General features: G+C 42.9%; 1 protein-coding gene and 1 long non-coding RNA gene across 9 annotated transcripts in view; one reads left to right on the top strand and one right to left on the bottom strand.

The window, feature by feature from the left end:
• Grip1 (glutamate receptor interacting protein 1) overlaps positions 1-18,937 on the top strand; it is a 657,377-nt gene that overhangs the window by 279,673 nt on the left and 358,767 nt on the right. The window lies entirely within an intron of this gene.
• The window catches only part of LOC134479878 (uncharacterized), a 32,174-nt gene continuing 16,316 nt past the window's right edge, over positions 3,080-18,937 (bottom strand). The window contains exons 2-3 of the long non-coding RNA XR_010053721.1: positions 12,608-12,700; positions 3,080-8,425 (exon numbers count right to left, since the gene is read on the bottom strand). This is a non-coding gene — a long non-coding RNA (uncharacterized LOC134479878). The remainder of the gene's footprint in view (positions 8,426-12,607; positions 12,701-18,937) is intronic.

Raw genomic sequence — 18,937 nt, forward strand, 5'->3', positions numbered from 1 at the left:
TTTTTTCAGTACTTCAGGGCACGAGTGGGTTATTTAGACTCCATTTGCAAGACCTGCTCTTAAATATTCATGGACACTTAGGAAGGAAATTGTGAAATTGATGTGTTGGCCATGAATCCTTAACCCGGTTGTTGCATGTTGCCAAGGAAATATAAGTTCATCACTAAAAGAGGAGCCATCTGCGAGGACATCTCTCTGGATGCTGCATCATTTCTGAACTTCTATCACTGACCAATTGCTACCTAGAGGGGGAGGCTGCCTCCTGCAGACAGCAGCCTTGGCCTCATGTACAACTTTTCCTCTGATATAAACAAGTGAGACCAACCAGATTATAACCTAGAAATACAGAACTCATTTTTTCATGGTATTATAATAATCAAGAAATAGCATTTATGTGTTCACCAGCTCTTTAACTTTGAAGCAGCCACATACACTATTGATCAAAGGAGGGGGGCATTGCCCCTTGGTTAAAGTCTTAGACTCTAGAGTAGGCATTAATTTGGATGCTTGCACCTCTACTTAATTGATTTTTAACCTTGTCAAAGTCGATTAACTTTCCTAAGTGTCTCTAGGTTCCCCCTCTATAAAAATGTGTGTGACTCTGAGAGCTGTGGTCCCTTGTGGACATCAGGTGAGGTCAATAGTAATTCCCTCATTGTGGAGAGTGCTTCTTGGTAAGCAGGAAGAGTAGCCGCCATGGTGAACAGGAAAGACAGTCTGTGTACCAAGATACCTCATTTCTGATACTGGCATAAATACCAACTAGCTATGTACTTCCTGGCTAATAACATCAGCTTTCCATACCTTACTCTTGAGTGGAATGAAAGAAACTCACCAGGTGATCCCAGGTGGTCTCTAAAGCAGACTCTGGATGAGCAGAAGCATTTAACAAGACACACTCCACCAAACGTCTTTATCAATTATCACTGGTATTATTCCAGTCATTATTTAAACATCCCTCTATGTGTGTGGAGGGAGAGCTCTTTCCTCTTCTCCCCCTCCCTCTCTCAAGAAATTTCTCACCAGTTTGTTCCAGGGAAAGGTGTTAAGGAGGAAATTAACACCCATTCCTACCTCGTGAACACTAACTGCTCTTAATTACTTCTTTTAAGATAGCTCCCTAATCATGGGTTTGCAGACCCTGCCTCAGTTCAGACTTGTTATCGATATCCCCTTCTCAAGTGCAAGCTGATCCAGTGGTCATCCAGGAAGGCATTTGACTTCTAAATGGGCCACCTGATCAATCTATTAGACACAAACCTATCTGTCCACTTGGCATCCACTGGGAGTGTCAGGACCTCAGGACCACCTGCCAATTCCCAACACGCTAATGTCAATACTTAAGGTAAACTGGAGGTAAACCAGCATCCCAGTCTCTGATGTGAAGTGAGATTACTTTTGCATGTTTTTGAAATCTGTACAAACAAAACGATCTAGTAACTAACTGTTTCTGTTGGAGATAAACTCCGGAAGGGCATTGCTGTTCACAGTGGGTGTTTATATTTGACTCTAATGGAGAAGCCCAATTTTTCTTTTAAAATAAGCCAGGCCATTTTATACATCCTTCCTTTAAACCTAGAAGGCTTAGATGAAAGTATTATTTCTGATGACCTGTTTTAAAATCAGTTCCTCGAAAAGAACCATATGTTGAATTGTGTTCTACAGGGATCCCCCTCAGTACTTGTACCCTCTACGTCAAGTGATGGTTCACCCTGAGGAACTCAGAGTCATCCAAATTTACATCTACCATCCAATGTGGTTGTTACTAATGCCCTTTAATTTCCAATTTCTTCTAGGCTAGACAGGGATTAAAAAGTTCCAAAATTAGATGATGTTAATGTTTGTGTGTCCTTATGATTTTGGTAGAAAAATATATTCCCTGCAGACAAATTTTATGGCATGTAAACCACCTCTCAATGAAGCTATTTCAAAAATGTGTGCAAGTTTGATAAGTTATGTCTTCTCTTTCATCCAACTCCAACCATTTGCAAATACGTTTTTATGTAAAAAGAGTAGGAGGAGAGAAATGACAGATCTGGCAGCTTCCTGTGTGAGAGAGGAACCCAGGTTCAGGAACCCATATGTGTGTGTGTGTGTGTGTGTGTGTGTGTGTGTGTGTGTGTGTGTGTGTGTGTGTGTGTTGAACCTACCTGCCTGTAGTATGAAATTTCTGAGACACATTGTCGTTTAGACTAGTAAAATATAGTCCCTAGGCTTCGGCCATCTTTCCCTGTCTGTTTCTAGGTAGGCATCCTGGAAGATGCAAAGCCAGGTTGCTATTACACCACCCAGAACCTCTTCTTCGCCAATGTGATACCCTGCTGTTATAGCCAGAGTCTAACTCACTGCCCTCTTCTATGCCTCCGGCATTCTGCACTTCAGGATTCCCTAGCTCGTTCTGTCTACTCCCCTACCCACTGCCACCATGACTCCCTCTCACGCCAACATCCCTGTTTCTTGGCTTGACTCAACAACCCCTGAGTAGGTCAGACCCACTACTTCTTCTTAAGCATCTTAAAGGTCATGTCCTCAAACATAGGACTTCTCTGTCTAGAATACGTAGTCTCAGTCACTCGCTATCATACAATTCTAGTTTCACCACAGTGCTTACATTACAGGATAACATTTATTTGTTTCCTTAGGATCCCCCCACCCCAAGACAAACAAGGTAACCTAAGGACCCTTAATGTTTTGCTCTCAGGGATGCTGAGTAAACATTTATAGAGTGAGTGAAGGGGTAAGCGTACAGAAATGGAAAGACCAATACAGATCCCCTAACTCTGACTCTCATGATGGTCTAAGCTGCTTTCTCTTGCGTACCTCAGCTCACTAAAAGCCGTTCTTCCTCTAGATACTTCGCAGTAGTAAATCTGTGCCACACATGAGGAATATGTTTGTGGAGGAGGGAGCTTTTTATAGCCACAAAGTCACAAATGCTACAGCATAGAGATCCTTCCATAAAATGCACTAAAGTATAGCTGAAAAGTTTAAGTGACCTCTTAATGTTTCCTTGAATAGCGAGCGAACATCATTTTGAAAGCCATTGAAATAAATCCAGCCGCTCAAATAAATGCTACACTACATTACACAAGGCTTTTATTTTCACTGGGTTTGAAGTATCCTCCTGATGCCTGGGTGGCCTGGCACATTGCAGAGTCCGAATTAGTTTGAAAACTTGCTTGTTGGCCAGGGATGGGAAAGACAGACTGCTCTTGGCGGCTCCAATCTGCTTTCCCTCTGTCAACAGAGGCACTTTCTTCATGGAGAAAGCAGTGGCCCACCCCAGGCTTTCCCCTCTGAGACATCACCTGTTGGTAAGGATGTTTCCCAAGCCATGTGGGCATGACTTCGCTCTCCTTCTTGTCCCCTAGGCTGAAGCTCTTCCTCACCATCTCTCTGGTCGGAAGTGATTGCATCAGTCTCCCATCTTCAGGCTTGTCCAGCTTAGACAGTATTGGGATGAACTCTTCTACCTCCTAGCAGTGAAACCGTTTCCTCCCTGTGCCCATGAAACTCTTCGCTACTGGGCAACTTTATAATCAACCACTTGTGGATCTAGGGAGATGGGGCTTGCTTCTCTCCCAAGAGGACCCAGGTTTGGTTCCTAGCACAGCACCCAAACAGCAGCTTACAGCCCTTTGTAACTCCAGTTCCAGCGGACCCAATGTCCTCCTCTGGTCTCCTAAGGTACTAGGTCATCACTGGGTATGGAGACAAAGCAGACACATGAAACATAAATAAATCTTTTAGAACATCTGTTTACATAGAGAATAGGGTGCCACAGATTGCTCCCAACTCTGACCTGAAAGCCAACCGCCATTCCTTGACTCGTCTCCAGCTTGTCCTTTCCTTCCAACGTGTGCATCTCTGTTGGAGATCCTCACTTTCCTTTTCTCCCTTACAGGTAACATGATACGCACACGCTCAAGAAATCCTGCCCTACCCATTGCTGGGCCACAGCTGTCAGCTTCATACTAACCTTAGGGAAGGTTTTCTTGAAAGGAAACTCCGGAACTGTGTCGGAGAACATCTGTTGCACTTTGTGAGCGTGTGCTCCATCAGTTGGCCTTATTTGATTACCACCGCACTCCTGCAGTGCAGAGAGGCGACCATAATTTCACCTTACCGGCAAAAGAAAGGGAGCCTCCCCGGGGTTAAATCAAAACAAAACGATCTTTTCGTTAGCTATCCACCTGATCTCAAAACTGATCCCTGTGTGAGTGAGTGTGTGTGTGTGTGTGTGTGTGTGTGTGTGTGTGAGAGAGAGAGAGAGAGAGAGAGAGAGAGAGTGTGTATGTGTGAGTGTGTGTGAATGTGTATGTCTTGCATTGCATGGAAGTGTGTGTGGACAACAGTCTTCTTGGAGGGTTAGCAGCTCTGTATGACAGAAAAATAACATTAACAGTGAATTAAAACCACATGTATGGTTTTATATTTTATTGTGGCTATATTTTTAAAAGACCAAAAGTAACAGGTGAATATAATTTTGATAATTTATTTATTATAATGGTGTATCGCAGAGGGTTGAGAGAAGGCCCAGTGGTTAAGAGCGCACTCTGATCTTGTAGAAGACACACACTCAGTTTCCTGAACACACATTCCAGCTTCCAGCCATCTCTAACTCCAGTCCCAGGAGGTTTGAAGCCTCTTCTAACCTCTACAGCTACTGCAAACACATGGTATATGTACATGCATTCAACCACACACAATTCATATAAATAATTACTAAAAAGGCATATCACGGGGTTATACTTTTAATGTGCAACCACCATAAAATTGTGAATGCTTCATTTGTTATTTCGGCGTGCACTTTTGAAGTAGTTCTTACAGGACTGCTTTTATTAAAGAGAGTATGGCATAATGCACTTTTAAATCTACATGTGTTTTGCACATACGTGTTCATTTATATATCAAACGCACTCTTAGTTATGGAATAATGCAGGAAGGAATGACTACTAATTTTTAATTTGTGTACATACCTGTGTGTGTGCTTGTGTGGGTGAAAGTGTGTGCATGTAACAGAGAGTGCGTGACAGTCAGAGGACAGCATCAGTTATCAGTCTCTACCCTCTGTCCCAATTATATCTGCCAGTCTATGCGGCCTACACCCCCCGCCCTGGGGTGGGGATTTCCCTGTGAATTAACAGTGAATTCAATCTTTAATCTCACTGTAGGTGCACTGGGGTTACAGATACATGCTACTGACTTCATGGATCTTTTGGGGGACATCTGAACCAGGTCCCTGTACTTGTGTCCGAGTCTTTACCCACTGATCACCAACCCAGGAGTACTTACCTTTTCCTAGATTTTGCCAAATTATCCTCCTAGAGAAGTGGTAGAAATTCAGGTTTCATTCTACATGTATGCATGATGTTTTCCCTGTCCTCTATGAAGGTCTGTGAACACGATTAGTTTTGTCTCCATAAGTGGAAGGCTTCTCAATTTGCACCATGGTTTGGGCGATCTCTCTCTGCTCTCAAAGTTAGATAACAATTCGGATACAGCCTAGTCTTCCTTTGAATGACTTTACATCTGTTGTAGCTTGCCCTGGAGTGCCTCACCGTACTGCAAGGTCCTCAGGGAGCCTGGCTGAGCCCTTCTTTACACAGCCTTCTATGCTAACTAGAACTCCTCCCTTTAACACACAATGAGAAATTATCGTGCCTTTTGCCAGCTAACAAGTAAATGATTCAATTTCGTTTGAATTATCTATGCAATCTTATACTCATGTTATTAGTTTAATAATTAAAGCAACAGCAATAACCATCATGGAAACTCTGACTTATGGGATTACACATTTTGACTGCTAGCTGAGAGCATTCAGTTCCATCTCAAACATTCAGGATGGAAAGAGTTCGCTGTTCAACTCATTTCTAATTGCCAAAGGAATTGTTTCTTCAAATAAATGGTAATCTCAGAGTCCGGAATTGGCATCCTGTGCAGGTGACAGTGCATACGGTTAAACTTGGCTCACATATGTTAATCTCCTCCTGTCTGCTGTTTCTATCTTTTTAATCTCCTTGCAACAGAACAGAGTTTGTGGTCTGTAGCCTGGGGCATCTGGCTTCTGGGTCATTAGGCCAACATGACTCCATCACTTAGATTTGAGAATATTGGAAATGTGATTTGGGAATGGATTTGAGCAGATGAGTGTGCACTGGATCAGAAGGATCTGTGGCATTTCCCAACATATAGGGGTCCCTAGAGAGGATGACAAACAGTCCATTTTGGAAACACGATCCTGCCTCCCACTCTTCTGTATGCACAAGCATACGGAGGACTTTGAAAAGCTCCTGATTCTAGGATTCTAGGATTTCTCAAATTGGTTTGGCCAGGAAGAAATTATATACATTTATATATTATATTGTATTATAATATATAAACCCCAGCATCCACGTGGCTGCTCACAACTGCCTGTAGGTCCAAGATCTGACACTTTCACATAGACATACATTCAAGCAAAATATCAATCCACATAAAATAAAGATAGATTATGTATACATTTTTTTCTGGTAACACCTATCAACGCTGAATTATCACGTTTTCTTTTTTAACAGAATAGAGAAAAACGGGGAGTAACTCTTCTGTTTCCGTTCCGTTGCAGAAATTTTGTCATCATTTACAAATTGTACATTTACATTACATTTACGCTATACAAATATATATTTTAAATGTCCATCCTGTACTCCTTGAGGGAGAGGGTGATCCACAGTTATAGACTTGATTGGTGTTGGCTCGATAAAGGTACATGGCACCAATGAATGTCATGGTTTCATTTAGTGGTCTATTGTTTCAAAAACAAACCATGTCCTAGGACCCATCAGAAAGAATATCATGAGAATTTAGAAATACCTTAAGCCCAGGAACTGGTATTTGAAAGAATTGATGATTTAAAAGGAAATAAATCCAGCTATCAATTCTCCCAAGTTAAGATACCTTAGACATGTGAAGTATTTCCAAGTAATGTGCCTAGAACTGGCTCTGTTGCTAGAAGTGCCAGCTGCCGACTCTCTTTGCATGCATTTTGAAGCACGGATTTACTGGTTTTCCTTCAGTCACCCTCTCCAGCTTGCCTGGCTAGCCCATCCGTTCACTTGCTTCTCCCCTTCTCTTTCTCTCCCTTCTCTCTGCTTCTTAAAACCACTCACTGGGGCTGGCGATTTGGTGCAGAGCACAGATGCATCGCCTAATTTAATTTCACATTCCGTCATCTGAAACATGACCGAGTGTTTGCTGCTTTTGGCCTTCAGAGTGCTGGGAAATCAATATGCTAATTTCTCTCCATCTTTCCAAATCATCCTTGAGAATGAAACCTGTGAAAAAACACAGGCTGCAGGCGGGATGGCTCCAAGAGACAAGGGGCCCAGATACCAAGATTTTCGTGTTCCGTCCCCCGCTGTGTTAATGGCCCGAATTTTAAAGTGTATCTGTAAATAACTGTTTGGAACTTTGATCACTTTACATTTCTCCCGCTAAAAGTGTTGCCTCTGGCCATGTGGATTCCAGGCAGCCCACATGCATCCTTGAGCATCCGTAAGTGTGATGACAGTTAATGGACAGAGACTCCTGAGACACAAGTGCAATTCCAGTTCTCATGGCAGGGTGACGCCATGGCTGTGTCTGCTGGTCATATCCCTGCTGCCATCTTCAGCATATTGTGGGTCTGGATTTAGTTTGTAGGAAAGTGGAGAGCCAAGGATTTTCCTACTTCATGGAGTTCAGGGTTTGGGCCACACTGATCCACGCTCTTGTGTGGTTGATGATGCCTTGCCTCAGTGACAGAGCCTCTGCATTCGGTGTCATTCTTCAGGGTTTTCCTCACTGTTCATGCAAGTGGAGTGTTTCATGCACCTTTGTTTATGGATGGTTCAAAGCTCTCGTCCTGAGCCCATTCGACCACTTTCAAGTTGAGCTGGTTTGGTTGCTGTATCTTTATGCAAACTGTGCATAGATTAGGTGGCAGTCTGAAGAGACCCAGTGTCCACAGCATGTCACGAGCAAACATTTGGAGCCTCCCTCCAACGTTGGGGATGGACTGGGTGCGTGGATGTGTCCTCCATGTCTGTGGCTGGTGAGATAGAAGCAGTGGGACCTCTTCCCGGTCTCCCCAGTTGGTAGATGGTGACTTCAGTGCCACCGCTTATTCGTGCTCTTCTGTCCTTTGTCTAGTGCATGACAACATTTCAGTGAATCCGTTCTCAATTTTACGGTTCCCTACTCCTTAAGCTTTTGTAAACATTCGTTGACTCCCATCTGCAGACACCATTCAATTTTCCATGCTGTGCAGAGATTAACTAGAGTAATTCTTAGATCCTATTTCTATGGTTTATATCTTCCGAGATGAGCCACTTGGGACTGGATACTCGAGCATGTTTAACCCGGAGCGCTACAAGGCTTCACGAATAGCTTTCTCCTCTTACGTGTTCTAGACAGGGAAAAAAATGCAAAAGGGAAATTCAGTTTTTTGTTTTTGTGTGTTTGTTTGCTGGCTTCTGATAAATACATATGTTGCATTCGAGCACGTGAAATCCCCAAAATGAAAACAGTGATTTGATCTCTTTCTTGGTTCTTCCTAGACTAAACCTAGTATCAATGACCTCGGCCTGAACCATCCCCTGACCTGAGGGAAATCAGGTGTCATCTCTGGGTACCTCCTCTCCTCATCTTGTCCTTCTCCTTTTGATTCTTCTTAACACACAGCATTCTGACATCCTTCAGAAACCCTTTGCCTCCTTCCTTTTCTAGGAAATCTTGCTTGCCAGAGCCATGCTCTAGGATGGTCTCCTGTCTCTTTGTCTCCCCACCCCAACCCCACAATGCCACATTCACTCTCATGGGCTGAGCTATGACAACCAACTAATGAACAGACCTAACGTGTGTCCCCAGTGGCTTCAAGAGGCAGCCGTGGAATTGGCTCTTTCCCTCCCTCGTGTCCTCTACTTTGTCACAAGGGCCTCACAGTTGGGTTTCTCTGTGCTTTCCCAGGGGACCTTCAGGAAGGAGTGTTTTTCTGTCTCCTGATCCCCAGTGCTCCGTGATAACCGGAGGATAGGAAACATTGGCGAGCTCAGCATCAGACATTGCTCTGACAGGATGCCTCCGTTCTTTTAGTCCAAGCCATCATGAGGTAGAAGGCTTTCTCCTCGGCACATATTGGTGCTTGGAGGTTTCTGATCCTTTCATTACAGGCTCTTGTTAGCTGAGCTGAGGATGAAGCTTGACGCCTCTGAGATTGACGCTCTGTGTCTTAAGACTCCTTCAGTCTAAAACCCTTGATACTGTCAGCAATTTCTAAAGGCTCTGGCTAGGTGTCCGCTCTCCTTGCTACTTCCCATTAGGGCTACAATTTAGTATCTATTCTTAATTGTGTGAGGATTTTTGTTCCATTTTCATAAATGTTGATCTAAGCTCTAAACCCACCAAGGGCTTTGGCTTTTGAAAAGTCAGACAAGGTTAGAATGCCTGGCTCCAGTGTTTGGTTCGGTCGTTCCTGAACCTCACCAAGCTTCGCTTCTCTAAGCTGTGAAGTGGGTAGGACACACATGTCATGGGCCTGCTGGAGGAGACGAGGCGTGTGACAACCAAGTACAAGGCCTGCACTGTCCCTAAAGGACAAGTTCTCAGCGAGTCTCAGCTAGCAGTGGTCACCTTTGCTGTTTGTGGCTCTCAGCCAGCTTTTCCAGTCCCTTTTATGTGCAGGTGCTACATTGTTGAAGGCTTTCTCATAAACTATAGCACATGTAGTAACTATCCATGCCTGTAGCCTCTGCACTAACCTTTTAAACTATTTAACTATTTAAAATCTGGGCCAGTTATATAGCTTGGCACATTTGAATGAACCTAGAAAGTTATTTCTTCTTTGATAACCTTTTATTTTTTAACCAGGATTGACCCAAAATAAAATACCTTCACATCTCCTTAGACTAAAACAATCTCCAGATTTAGCTTAACTTTCATACATATTCTGTAGCTATGTAGCCGTGAGTCATACACGGTTTTATTTTATGACACACACTAGGCCTCGCCATTAGTTAGTGTTTAGTTTTGTATCTAACAGGTGCTGTCTCTCCATGTGTGAGGTTTTGGATGTTTAAGGCTCAGGATATATATTTAAATATAGCTGGAACTTAATGATGCATTTTATTATTATATTAAATTTGAGTATTAGGTAGGAGAAATGCAATAATGGGAAGACGAGGAGCATCATTAAAAGTGGGTTTTCTTTATATAAGCATTATTCATATTTTACCTGGGTTGTTAGGACTCCAAATGACACTGACATTTAGGCCAGCTGCAAAGCTTTTTCTTTAGATTTGACAAAAAAAATATAAATGAACACAATCTCAAGGCATTTACTGAACTTCGAAGCTCATCCTAGTGTTCTGATGTGATGAGCATATCTTGTGACCAGGAAAGGCGGGTGGGCTGGAGAGGTGACTCAGCAGTTAAGAGCAGGAGAGATGACTCAGTGCTGAGGAGCACAGACTGCTCTTGCCGAGGTCCTGAGTCCGATTCCCAGAACTCACATCCTGACTCACAACTGTCTCTATCTTCACTTCCAGGAGGTCTGCTGTTTTCTTCTGGCCTCCTCCAGCACTGCATGCACAGGGTGGAAGGATGTGCATGCAGGAGAAACACACACACACACACACACACACACACACACACACACGCACGCACACACATGGACACACACAATTTTAAATTTAAATATCCAAAATCTATAAGCTGAGAATGATGGCACATATCTTTAAAATAAAATTAAAAAAAAAGAAAAAGAAAAAAGAAGAGGAAGGGAGGGAGGGAGGGAGGGAGGGAGGGAGGGAGGGAGGGAGGGAGGGAGGGACAAAACCCAGGACAATTTAGCAAGGTTAAAGCACTGATAACACAATACTTCCAGCTCACACTCACTGAGTCACACTCTCTAGCCACGCCCTCTTAAATTTTAGACACTGAGCAACTCCAGACTTGAAGAATGGTAGAACCCAAGTATTCCCTTTCCTAACATTTTTTGGCTACTTGTTTGTTCATTGGTTACATTCTTTAGTGCTCGTTGAGTGTCCAGTAAGTAAGAGTGAGGGAAAAGCCGACATCTATGGAAGACTTGTTGTGCTATAGGCACTGAGCTGAGTGTTTGTCTGCCTGAGTTTATTCCCTCGAGGTGGGAGCTAGCATTATCCACACTTTTCAAGTGAGGAAACAGAGGTACAGGTGACTACATAATTTCTCCTGAAGCTACCAGCTGGTGGGTGGTGTAATTGGGATGCAATTTTATATTTGAATAGCTCCAACCCATCTTTCAAGGCAATTACCAAAGTCATTTAAAAATTATAAGCAAATTAAATATTTTACCATTAACTTTGCATTTGTTAAACATGAGTGCAAGCACAAAACGTGAAGGGAAGCGTTCACTTTTATTTCTCTTGGTAGACACAGAAACGGGAGTTGGAACAGCCCCAAATGCATCCAATAATATTTTATAGAAAACCGTGCACTGTGTGCTACAAATGAGCTTTCTAGAAAGGGTGATGCTTTGTACGGTTCCTGCAGATAGCAAAGGGAGTACCCAGGAGGGTTTGCAATTGATTTATCCACTGTGTTATCTGAAAATGCCCACGGTTGACCTTGACCTCTGGACCCAAAGAACAATGCACTCAAGAGTCCTCTGTGCAGGGAACTGAGACCTCCCTTCGCAGGTAGGGAATGATGGTGTCCTTATGCCTGAGTCGTTTCGGTTAGTAGAGAACTATCAGAGTCACAAAGGAAGCGGAGGCAAAGCTGTGATTCTTGTCCTTTGGAGAGCAGAATCATGGGGCAGAGAGCAAGCCGCAGGATATGCTCATTTATGGTGATTCCCACCTTGTCCTTTTGAAGGATCTGCACTAGGAGCACAGCAGGGCGTCTTGATGAGTGCGAATGGAAAAAGGCTTGCTCAGAATGGCAAACGGAGAGGAGCCTTCTCAGCTTGAGAGTCATTCTTTTACTACACACATCGATGCAGGTCATGAGCCTATGAGTTCCTGTCTCGACATCGCCTAGGAGCGTCTTAGAACGGTAGCCCATACGGACCGAGACAGAAACTGGGGCTGTGGCTGAGCTGCCGCCCTTGGAGGAGGGCTCCAGGTGATGCTCATGCCTCGCCATGCAGTTGTACAGTCCCACTGGCTTTTCATGACAGTAGGTTAGGAATACATGGAGAGGTGTGAAATCTAGGTCACCTACTCAAGAGACTCCGAGTTAGTGGACTGGGATGTGGACTCACTATAGTAATTTAAAAAAAAGTTTTCAGGTATCTCAAGGTGCAGAAACATTTGGGAGCTGTTTTTCCTATAGGTTAAGTGGCCTATTTTAAAAATTAAACAAAAAACTGAATGTGGTGTATGTGTTTGTGAGCAGATGTACATGAGTGAAGTGTGCATGTGTGTAGAAGCCAGAGATCAACACCTAATGTCTTCCTTAATTACTCCCCAAGTTGTAGTAGTAGTAGTAGCAGTAGTAGTCATAGTAGTAAATAATAATTGTCTTAGTTAGGATCTTATTGCTGTGAACAGACACCATGACCAATGTAAGATTTATAAAGGACACCATTTAATTGGGGCTGGCTTACAGGTTCAGAGGTTCAGTCCATTATCATCAAGGCGGGAGCATGGTAGCCTCCAGGCAGGCATGGTGCAGGAGGAGCTGAGTTCTACATCTTCACCTGAAGGAAGCCAGGAACAGACTGAGCATTCCTGAGCTAGGAGGAGGGTTTCCAAGCCCACCCCCACAGTAACGCACTCCCTCCAACAAGGCTATACCTTCTAATAGTGCCACTCTCTGGGTAAACATATGCAAACCATCACAGTAATAATAATAATAATAATAATAATAATAATAATAATAATAATAATAATATAGTTATCTGAGTGTTTTGATACTGTCATGCACAGACTTTGAGGCAAGCACTTTTCCCAAGGCTCTAACAGTGAAATGGCCTTGTTTCATCAAGCAAGGACAAGATGTTATATCCAACTGGGTCGCATAAATTCTCTCATCACGAGCTTCCTCAGTTCCGTTAGATGCATCATCCTCTGTGTGGGTGCTCCTAGTCTTCACTGCCATGGTAGGTAAGATTCAGCCTAGAAGATCTGTAGCATCTCCAGGTGCATGGGGCTGGCTGCATGTGAGATGCATCAGTCGGTAAACCCCCTATGAGATGACAGTAAGCTTTGGGAAAAGGTAACTGGGCGGAGGGGGCACAGGAAGTCTACTAAACTAGGATTGTATAAAATACGGACTTCAGTGAAGTTCACCAGAAAGTGCAAAGTTTGCAAACAGTATTTCCCTAGGGAAGATGCCTTTACCTGGTTTCTCCCTGCGGTTCCCCTAGCCACAGCAATATCAACCCACTGCCCCACCTCTACCTTCAGTAAAATATATAGCAAATAGAGCGTTTAATCAGTGTCATTGGCTGTATAGTTCTGTGACTCTGGCATTTCTCAAAGTGCTTCTTCAAGGACATAGAGGTTATTACTCACTGCTAAAGCAAATTGATCCTACCTTTTATAAGCTTGCCGGGTACAGGGATGACAAGATGTATTTGATTCTTAACCCTCTCCTCTTTCTATGATGCTGGCTGCGGTACCTCAGCGTTGTTTAAAAAGGAGAAAATGGGGACTATTATATGTTATAAAGCATTACCTCACCCTGGCACCCAAGGGTGTATATTATGTGTCCAGAGGACAAAGCTTAGGAGCGGCGCGTTGACAGGCTGGGCCACTCCATCTCAATTGGCTCGTGCCTAACTTATTTGCTTGTCTTTCGCTCCAGTGGTTATGTAATTTTCTCTGGAGTTAGTTGCAGTTTTTCAGCCTACAGTGAGAAATCACGCCTGGTAGCCTATTAATCCTGCCAAAGGTCAGTTATAATGATTAAAGCTGTTTTTACACATGGTGCTGGCTGCTTGCTGGGAAGGCAGAAATGGTGATGTAAGGCAGTCTTCAGCTTTTGCTGTCTAATTAGATGTATCTGGACACCCCAGTGTCTTTAATCCTTCCCCAGACCATCCTGTTGAAATAACTTTAAACATCTCAGCATAGAGACTATAAATAATGAAAGCATTTTGTCTTTTATTTTTCTTAAGGCACTGACTTTTAGACACTTCTAATCTCCACCCCCACCGATTTCTCCTTATCTCTCAGAAGTGATCAGTGTCTTGTAACTTGAAGAGCTTCTGGGTGTACTTTGTTTATGTGAAATACTTTTATTTTTTAAAAATAATGTGAAATTTGAAGTTAATTTCGGTGGGCAAAAAGTATTTAAAGGGCTGAGGAAATGACTGGGTTAGTACCCAAGGGACATATGTCTATAATCCAAGCCCTAGGGAGATGGACATTGGAAGATCCTTGGGGCTTCCTAGCCAACAGTCATTCTAGCCTAATTGTTGAGCTACGGCCAATGAGAGAGAGATCCTTTATTCCTAAGAACAAGACCCAAGATTGTGCTCTGGCCTCTACATGCACACGTACATGTGCATACACACATCCCCACACACCATAGGAAAGCTTACGCATGTCTGTGTGCCCCCATGCATGCTCGCGTACATGCACACACACACACAGACACGCACAGACATACACACACACACACACTCACACACACACACACACACACACACATTTTGGCTTTTCACAGTCAATCAAATTAAACCATTTATATTGAAGCGCTGCTCCCTAAAGTTCTAAGATGTGACACTGAGTAGACATAGCTGGAGAAGAGGAATTAATCCAGAAAGGAGTAGATCGCACTTCCAATCTTACTTTGCTTCTGCCCCTTAGGAACACAAGAACATCTTAGAGAAGGATGTATGTGTAGTCGTTTGCTAGATTATGCATTACCACATAATTGATTGCTGTTTGAGCATTTCCTAGTTCCCAGAGAAACTGACACACACCTGTCCCTGGGCTTGTTCCTGCTAAAAGATTTATCTTGGGCTCATTTTGTTCCTTAAGAAATGAAAGTTTTAAGAGTTGTGAGTTACTTTTGATTTACGCACTTTTCATGATGCTATCTGATTAAACGTCAGCATCCTTTCTGTAATGAGCTTAGGTTTGCTATCACGGCTGTGTTGTGTCCCCTCTAACTAATCATAAAAATATATTTTGGCTTCTATTCTTCTACTATTAGATAAATAGATTTGGGGTGTTGTTTGCCTCCAAATAGTAATTTTATTTTTGCTAGCATTAAAAAGACGTTCCTATTGTTCTGTTACCTCTGCTAACTAAGTCTTATTGCCTTCCAGGCTTTAGGACCTGGAATACATTTTCTTTCTCTTTTTTTGCTAATCAGTACGGAAGCTAGGTCAGTGGATCTACGCTCAGTCACTGCTACCTTTCCTTTAGTGAATCCTGTCTGGTTCACTCAGAAGGCATATAGATGGTTTAAGAAATAAGAGTTTTTAGTCTCTTAGTAGTTTAAAAACAATCAAATCAATGTATTTTAATGGGTAGGAGTTTTCAATGAAATACAGGAAATGAGAATGACTCCCCCATCTACTCGTTCCTTCTTTTACTCATCCACAGTGTCTTAGTCAGTGTTCTATTGCTGTCAAGAGACACCATGACCACAGTAGCTCCTGTAAGAGAAGATACTGAATTGGAGCTTGCTTACAGTTTCGGAGGTTTGGTCCATTATTGTCATTGTAGGCAGCATTGGAGAATGCAGGCAGACCTAGTAGCTGAGAGCTCTACATCTGGATCCAAAGCCAGCAGGGAAAGAAATGCACTGAGACTGCCTTGGAGTTTTGAAACCCCAAAGCACCAGCCAGGTGACACATTTCCTCCAACAAGGCACAGCCACTCTAACAAGGCCACCCCTCCTAATCCTTTCAAATCACACTGTTCCCTAAGCATTCAAATATATGAGCCTCTGGGGGCCATTCTTACTCAACCCACCACACATAGTGAATGTCTGCTCAGTCGTGGATAGAGACTTTAGTAAGGAATCTACAGTCCGTATTGTAAGTGTAGCTGGACGGACAGTTGAAGGACACCATTAAATCAAAGTCATGAATCATCCTTTTATAGGATGCAGAAATTAATGAAATGTTAACTGTTCGTAGCCTCAAACTGTGGATCAGTAAGCCAGTGACTTGCCAGTACCCAGAGAACCCTTGTACTCTAATATCAGCTCCCTCAAAGTAAGACTTCTGAAGCAGAGCCTTTCCTGGGGTTGTGCATTCCATAAACAAGGGCCCAGTAGTGACACATGGCATAATAAAGGTATTGAGTTCAAGCATGTGAACACACGAAGGTAACCTTAGCCCTTGAGAGGCTGAGGCAGGAGAATCTCTAGTTGGAGGCCAGACTGGGCTATATAACGTCACTCTTAAAGAAGAAACCAAAAAGCTTTAGGCAAAGATCCTCCGTTCTGAAATTCGAGAGCTCCTGTGGCAGAAGCAAATGTGCAGTGTACCTCACTGCTTCAAAGGGGGGTGATGGGAGGCTTGGATAGAAGATTGCACATCAGATTGTTTTGCCGTCGTAAGAATTAATTTTACCACTAAAAGAATTTAAAGAGCAGCAGCAGTGGAGGAGGAGTGTGTCCTCTCGGCATGTTCTGCAGTAGAAGCAGTTCCAGAGCATGATGGGAGTAGAACGGAGAAGAATGGACGGCGATTCAAGCTGTGCGTCCACTATCTACACGTTTTCAGATTCTGGTGTTCCAGTACCGGCATGGTGCCACCAATAGAAAATTCCACACCTAAACTCTTGGGGTGTGTGTGTGTGTGTGTGTGTGTGTGTGTGTGTGTGTGTGTATCAAAACATAGATACACTAAGGTTATTATATAAAAGTTACCTATAGGGTATGTGTATAAATATAAAAATATAAATGATCTTCACATTGCCATCTGGGTCTCATCTCCAAGACAGCCCATTACGATATGCAACTATTCCCAAATCCAAGATGTTCAGGCTCCAAACTGTTGCTGGCCGCCGTGATTTTACATAAATGATTCCCATCCTGTAGCTGACCAGTCTTGAGTGGTCTGCATTCTGAATCTCAAGTCTTCTGTGCACTGTTGATCTAAGCTTTCTATTGACTTCCTTCTCTGGATCCCCTTGCACTTCCTGCTGACTTCCTTTCCCCCCTCCTGCCTCTCCCACATCAGAGTCTGTTTCTCGCATTGAGGTAGAACTAGGATAGTGAGTTTTCATGCTTTGTGCAAAAGGAACTCAAAGAACATCAGTGTAAGGTTCACATTAGATCTTTCTCATGCCCTCACTTGGCCAATTCAATAGTAGACAAGTCAGATGGAGTCCTGGGCAGGGTGATGCGGGGTTGGGGAGTGGGGATGGGGGTGGGGTAGGGTGGGGAAGGTTGGCTATCAGGAACGAAAATTAGATGACTCAATATTCTGATGAGGACCAGCTTCCTTCGTTCCTTTACAGGGAAGTCTGTGATACCAAAGCACAACTCCATGCACACCTCTTGACGTTCTCACTTGGGTTGCATTGGTAAAGAAGATCTTGGGTGACTGAGGTGGAACTATTTTTGGTTTATTGGCACTAAGACATTTCCATCATAAAAAGATACTGTGTCCTAAAACACTGGTTCTCAACCTGTGGGTTGTGATGATTAAAACATGATTTCCAATGGTCTTTGGACCAACCATACATTTATTCATGTATTTTTTTGCTACTTCATAACTGTAGTTGCTACTGAGTGACATCTCTGTTTCTAACACCATTGGAAATGTGTGTTTTCTGATGGTCACGACCCACAGGTTGAGGTGTTGATCTAAAAACAATCCAAGACGGGAGTATTGTCATAAGTGACCTGGGAATCTTTTTAAATGTTGCATAGTTTTGAGCCTGTGAATATCACCACCAATCAGATGAGCAGGGTGTGACCAATGGCCTATCTGCCCAGTAAGGAAGGCCAAATGAAAGTGTTTTCAGTGAAAGTGAGTTATTAATGTTGATGAAGAAGTTTCTTTTCTAGCTCTGCGCTGAGTTTCCAAGAAGCTAAGGTTTATGAGAAAAAGTTTAATTTCATTTCATTTCTTTTTCTACTAAATAAGTGTAATGAAGACTACTTCATGGTGTATTATAAAGGTTTCAGACATCAGTTCGCATAAGCCCTTTAAATCATATTTGGAACACAGGAGACTCAGAATACGGCTTGGCTGACATCCGTAATATTATTATTGGTGTACTTTTTAAACCATGCAAATTACCTTTCCTAATCTTGGGTAGCCATGTGTTTAGCTGATGAGGCAGGAAAGGACATGCTTTAAGCATGCTCATGATGCCATTTGTGCCTGGTTACACTTTATTCTAACAGAAAAAGGTTTAAAAAAAGAGAGAAGTAAATTTTAACTCCTTTCTTCACCTTTACCCTTTCAACAGCTCTAAAATTTACTAATCTTAATACTAGGGTGTTTTTCCTTTCAATATTTATTTATTATATGGAAGTATACTGTTGCTATCCTCAGACACACCAGGAGAGGGCATCAGATCCCATTACAGATGGTTGTGAGCCACCATGTGGTTGCTGGATTTGAACTCAGGTCCTCTGGAAGAGCAATCAGTGAGTGGTCTTAACCACTGAGTCATCTCTCCAGCCCCTTAATACTAGGTTTTAACAGTAATCTCCTTGAATTTCTTCATGACCAGAACATTCTAGATGGGGCATTCATAATTGTAACCCATCAGTCTACTCTCAACTACAGGTGAACTTCTTGCTATAGAAAAAAGACTGGGATTAAATTTTGGTTAATGAGCTGGCACAAAGAACATGGTAACTATTCAGAACATGATTCCGTTATCCATTTACTTTTGCTTGAGGTACTATGACATCACATCCCATCTAGAATGCTCTAGTCATGAAGAAATTCAAGATTACTGTTAAAACCTAGTGTTAAGGGGCTGGAGAGATGACTCAGTGGTTAAGACCA

Source organism: Rattus norvegicus, chromosome 7 (genome assembly GCF_036323735.1).
Source record: "Rattus norvegicus strain BN/NHsdMcwi chromosome 7, GRCr8, whole genome shotgun sequence".
Lineage (NCBI taxonomy): Eukaryota > Metazoa > Chordata > Mammalia > Rodentia > Muridae > Rattus > Rattus norvegicus.